This window comes from Trichosurus vulpecula, chromosome 8 (assembly GCF_011100635.1).
Source record: "Trichosurus vulpecula isolate mTriVul1 chromosome 8, mTriVul1.pri, whole genome shotgun sequence".
Classification (NCBI taxonomy): Eukaryota; Metazoa; Chordata; class Mammalia; order Diprotodontia; family Phalangeridae; genus Trichosurus; species Trichosurus vulpecula.
Genome location: NC_050580.1, coordinates 194,070,355 through 194,076,354, shown reverse-complemented (window position 1 = coordinate 194,076,354; position 6,000 = coordinate 194,070,355). Strand labels below are relative to the sequence as shown.

The 6,000-nt window shown below is 37.7% G+C and overlaps 1 pseudogene; it reads left to right on the top strand.

Moving 5' to 3' along the window:
* Positions 1-233: 233 nt before the first annotated feature.
* On the top strand, positions 234-1,221 carry LOC118829814 (annotated as a pseudogene).
* The last annotated feature ends 4,779 nt before the right edge of the window (positions 1,222-6,000 follow it).

The following is a 6,000-nucleotide window of genomic DNA, read 5'->3' as shown; positions in this document are numbered from 1 at the left end:
GGTAAAAGAGGCACCAAATTTAAGATACTGAAGAAAATAACATCTTAAAAAACAAAATTGGCCTAGTGGTAAAAGAGGCACAAAAATTCACTATAGAAAAGAACTTGAAAGACAGAATTGGGAGAAACCCCCTCCATCATCTTCTCCCCACACCCTATTTCCCAGGGTGAGGAGAGGACAGGCCCCAGAAAGGAGGCTTGCTACCAAGGAAGAGCCGCTAAGAGGAGTTCAAGATGATAGAGACGCTGGTAAAAACTGAAGCTCAGAAACTGCTGCACCAGCTGAGTGTCCTGTTGGAACAGGAGTCCAGAAGTCAGCCAAAGGTCTGTGGCTTGAGACTAAATGAATCTGTTCATGATAGTGGCTTACGAATGACTGCAAGGGTGAGGGACTTGGAAGTGACAGACCATCTTCGCCTAACTCAGTTCTTTGGTTTTGACACAGAGCCTTTTTCTCTAGCTGTGAAGTTAATGGACAGATTTCTATCCAGAATGAAGGTACACCCCAAACATCTTGGATGTGTGGGATTGAGTTGCTTCTATCTATCTGAAATCAACATAGGAAGAGAGAATGTCCCATCAGCCACTGATTTGATCCGAATAAAACCAATAAAAATTCACAGTTCATCACCTGATGGGAATGGAAAAGATTGTATTAGAGAAGGTGTGCTACTGCTGCCCTTCAGTCTCTACAGCTCTATTATTCACTCATTCATGAAAATTCACCATTTGAAAGGAGAAAGAACCTGAGTTTTGAAAGACCGGAGGAAGTTCCACTTAAGACATGCTCTGGTAGGATTGTTTTCTAAAGCAAAGCCTTCGAAAGCAAAGCAAATGCCTATTGGCATTGTCAATAATTGTACTGGAGATTCCAGGACAGAAATTTATAGTTTTTAGAAATTTATAGAATTGACAGGAGTAGAATGTCTTCAGAAACATTCCAAGATGAATTGCAGAGATCTGACCTTGTAGTAGGAACTTAGAGCAAAGTGCCTAACTGAATACGCATCAAGTAAGTGTGTTAAACCAAATGTTCAGAAGTTGAAGCGGACCGTGTTTAGGAGTACCTGCATGTCAGTTGAAGCATAGTTATTACAAAATTGCTTGTCTTCCAACAATCCCTGAAACTGGGTCTTATGGATTCTCACGGCGAAGAAATTCGACTACTTTGAAGACTTATTTCACGTCAGAACTGTGGACTCCAATGTTAGAATGGGTTTAAGCTGTGAAGCCTGAAACATAGCAACTAGGTTAGCATCGATGTTTTCAGACTTGAGGGGAAAACAGGCTATAGTTGGAAATTGATTATGTGTGTTGCAGTTGGAAATGTGTTCAGGACTAAATTATGATCCTCTTTGAAGTGTATTTGTAAAAACTAAAACTCAAATGTGAAACCCTAATGTAGAATGAGGATAGGAAACTACATTGTGAACTGACAGTTAATATTGATCCAATCTAGTAGCATCTGGATCAGTATACTGATTATAGGTAGTATTGATGGCAAGGTGTGATTGACTTTAATTGATGTTAATTGAATTGTGATATAAGTTCACATAACGTCAGAAAAATTATATGATGCACTTTAGATATAGCCAGGGTTACTGATCTTGGAGGCAACACCTTGTTAAAGCCTTATACAACTAGATAATCCAATAATTTTAAATATTTATTTTTGTTTGGCGCATTATTTTTTTTCATTTAAATTTGAGTTGAATATAAATTCTATTAAAGTTGTAGACAGACATGTTAAATTTAAGTGATCTTCAACATTACCCTAGGGAACAAGTGATGTGATATACAAAGTTTTATACAGAATGATTTTTATCTCAATATCTATCCCCTTAGAAAAAAATTAATTTCTATTGTACAACTCTCATAGTTTGCCAATCCGAAACCTCAGCTATGCCCTCCTGAAGCAATATACGGTAATGCTAACACTTTAGAGCTTTGAAATAAGGATTACTGTTGGCATGAAACTGGACCACTAGTATAGAGCTTTGTATTTAAAAGCAATGCATACGGGATATACTATTATCATAATGCTCTTGTAACAATTCAACTTAGAGAGACTAAAGTGAGTTAGTTGTCTATCCAGATTCAAGTAAGCAGCAATTCAACTGACTAACTACGTGGTAGTTGGAGCACTTAAGGCCAGCTGTAGGTTAATGAATCTAAACTGACATACAGGGTTGGGAAAGCATATAGTTAATCAGTGCAATATATAGCTTAACTTCCACAATAACTACAGCTAGTTCAAATTTCCCTATGACATCATGTCATAGAAAAAAACCAAAAACCTTCCCATTTAAGATAAACCAAAGAACCATGATATGTCTCATTTTTGTAAAGCATTTTGCAGATGTACTCTTCAGTTACTCCTAAACACCTGATTCACTGAATTATTTCTTTTCTAATTCATCGATTCAAACTTAAGGTGGTTGAAGTAACCTAACAAAGTTCCATTATGTTCTGGTGCTTAGAAAGCGATCTTTCAATAAATCTATTGAAGTGTTAAAAAAAAAAAAAACAAACCCCCAAACTCAAACAAATCAAACAAAAAGCCAGAATTGGTCAAATGGAAAAAGAGGTACAAAAGCTCACTGAAGAAAAGTTCCTTAAAAATTAGAATTAGGCAAATGGAAGCTAATGACTCGAGACTTCAAGAAACAAAATGAAGTCAAAAGAAGAAAAAAAAATAGAAAATGTGAAATATCTCATTGGAAAAACAACTGGCTTGGAAAATAGATTGATGAGAAATGTCTTAAGAGTTATTGATTTTAAAAAAGAGCCTAGATGTCATTATTTCAGGAAGTTATAAAGGAAAACTGCCCTCATGTCTTGGATCCAGAAGGTAAAATAGAAATTGAAAGAATCCACCAATCACCTCCTGAAAGAGATTCCCAAATGAAAACTCCCAGGAATATTACAGGTCAAACATCCATTTCTATCTGAGGCTTTTCCTGATTGCTAGTACCTTAACCTCCAAATTACCTACTATCAATTCCGTGTAGTTACCTGAATTTTGATTTCATCATCCCTGTCCCATTAGAATGTAAGTTCCTCAAGAATAAAGCTATTCATTTTTATCTTTGTGCCTGATATACATAGTAGGAACTTAAGGATTAAAAAAATTTGCAAAGTGCTTTATATTTGTTATCTCATTTGATCCTCATAATAACTCTGTGAGGTAGATGCTATTATTCTCATTTTATAAATAAGGAAACCAAAGCACAGAGAAGTTGCGACTTGTCCAGGCTCAAACAGCTAGTAAGTGTCTGAGGCAGGACCAGAACTCAGGTCATCTACTGCTCTAATACCTGTTCCAGCCAGCTCTGTTCATTTCATTCTGCATCAGTTCATAAATCTTCCCAGGTGTCTCTGAAACTATCCCCTTTGTCATTTTTTATGGCACAGTAGGATTCTATTACATATGCCATAACCTGTTGAGCCATTGCCCAAATGATGGGCATCCCCTTAGTTTCCAATTTTTTAGTACCACAGAAGAAGCTGCTATGAATATTTTTGTGTGTATGTGTCTTTTTTCCTCTTTCTTTGATCTCTTTGGGGTATGAATCTAGTAGTGGTGAGCCAAAGGGTATCTACAGTTCAGTAATTTTTTTTGTAATTTAGTAAATTTTTGTCCATAGTTCCATTTCCAGAATGGCTGTACCAATTTATAGCTCTATCAATAAAACATTAATGTGCCTGTTTTCCTGCAGCCCCTCCAACATTTATTATTTTCCTTTTTCGTTAATTTTGTCTCAAAGTAGAACCTCAGGGTTGCTTCAGTTTGCATTTCTCTATTTAGTGACTCAGAGCACTTTTTCACATGGATATTCAGTTTGGATTTCTTCCTATAAAAATGGCCTGTTGATGTCCTTTGCTCATTTATTAATTGGGAAAATTAAGGTTTTGGAGATTATGGAATAATCAAGTACTAGATTCTAGGAATACTTCCTTTTGGCCAGCTGAAAAAAATCAGACTGGTCATTAATTTGCTAAGATGAAGTCTTTCTGGGACGACTTCCTCACTACAGAAGAGTCTCAGATAAGCCCTAATTACATTAGAATTACTACAATCAAGCTGGAATTCTTCTTTATATACAACAGGATAAGAAAGAACTGCTTTCTTCCCAGCTTTGCAAAATCCAGGTGACAGCTTAAAGACCATTTCACCTGCAACCATTTGAAAGCCTCATGTTAAGCTTTTCTACCTCCTTTAGGTGGGCAGCCTAGCAACAATCCAACGCAGTCTTAAGAGATACACATCTTCACTTTTCAGAGTCACATTTGTCCCAAGGAAGCTATGCATTTAGTTACATGGGTAGAAACAATAAAGTGTTTTGTATAGGGGGAATCTAACAGCATGTAAGTTTGCAATAACTGGATTCTAATACTGAAACCTGTTGTTATTTTCTGATCCATTTCTAGTGAAGACTTTGAAAAATGTTTGCGGTGAAAGGCAGTGTGACACAGTTGATGGAGAACCAGATTTGGATTCCAGAAAATCCTTCCTGGGTCCAAGTCTCACTTCAACACAAACTGGCTATGTGACCACGGACAAACATTCAACCTCTTGGTACCCAGGCAACTCTAAGACTACTGCAGAATTGATGCACACTTGTTATGGTAAAGCAAATTAGTTGTCTATATCAATGAAGTATGCACATGCGCACGCACGCAAACACACACACACACACACACACACACACACACGGATTGTGGGGAAGAAATGAATAATTCTTATATAGTTGAGTACTAGCTTTAGTCAGGAAGAGCTAAGTAAAATCTGCCTCTGACACTAGCTGTGTCACCATGGGCAAGTCTTAACCTCTCTGTTTCATTTTGCTCATCTATAAAAAGAGAACTTAGATGCCTCTAAGGTCCCTTCCAGGTCTAAAAATATGATCCCATCTTTTTAGCTTTTCTGAGGGGATCCGCCCTCACATCACCCACTCAATGAGACAGTGAAAGAATCCACTAAAGTTTATACTGGAAAATAAAACTTAAGCAATTTAACCCTGGCAAAATGGACACACATCCATTTGATACTTAACCTTAGCCAAAGAGACCACTCCCAACTAAGCTATGCACGGGTCAGGGGTTCTTATTCCACCACTAAGAGAAGGATAGGGAGCCAAGGTCAAAGATTCCAAATCAAGCCATTTCTTTAGACAGCTTTTCCTGCATTGTTTCATGGACTAAGTTCCCCCATAGGAAGAACAGATTTGATTTTAGTAGCATCTTGGCCAAGAATAAATACTGAAAAATTTACCAGATGGGAAAAGGCGGTCACAAGCAAAGCCAGCACCAGTACAGACAACCAAGTTGGTAGCCTCCCAAGGCAACTAGAGACAGGCCAGAGACATAAGTAGCCAGGGGCCTTGGAAGTAGTAGGGACAGACAGGCATCAGCCATGATGGTAGAGAGGTACTCAGATTAAGTCCCCAGACCTCACATTCAGGGGCTCTGAGATCCCTATCACTTTGTCTTGAGATGCTTTAGAGGACCTAGAAGATGTAGTGCTCTGAATTTCAAAGATCCAGGGAGGCCTAACATCAGGAAGTTGAGGTCAGCACAAGAACTCAAGTGATGCAGGGTGAGACCAAGTTAAGACTGATAACCCAAACATGGAGCCTGGCCTTGGCACAAAACCCAAGATCAGGAATTAAAGCTAAAGAGATGAATAAACCAAGGAAGACATAGACCAGTATAAAAAACTATTGTAGATATAGATTCCCCCACCCCTCCCAAAAAGGGAGAATATCTCTGTAACAACTGCAAGCAGAGACCTAGAGGAAAGAGAATGGATTATCCACAAGGACTACATGGAATGAAGTAACTGATAAAAAATAAAACTTTGAAATACAAACACTTAAGAGAAATCTAGCAGGGTAAATTTATTTGAACAATTAGAAGTTGTGTGATGTAGTGCTAACATTCTAATAGAGGGAAAAGAAATGAATCACTTGAAAGGATAATGGGAGAATTAAGAAACAGA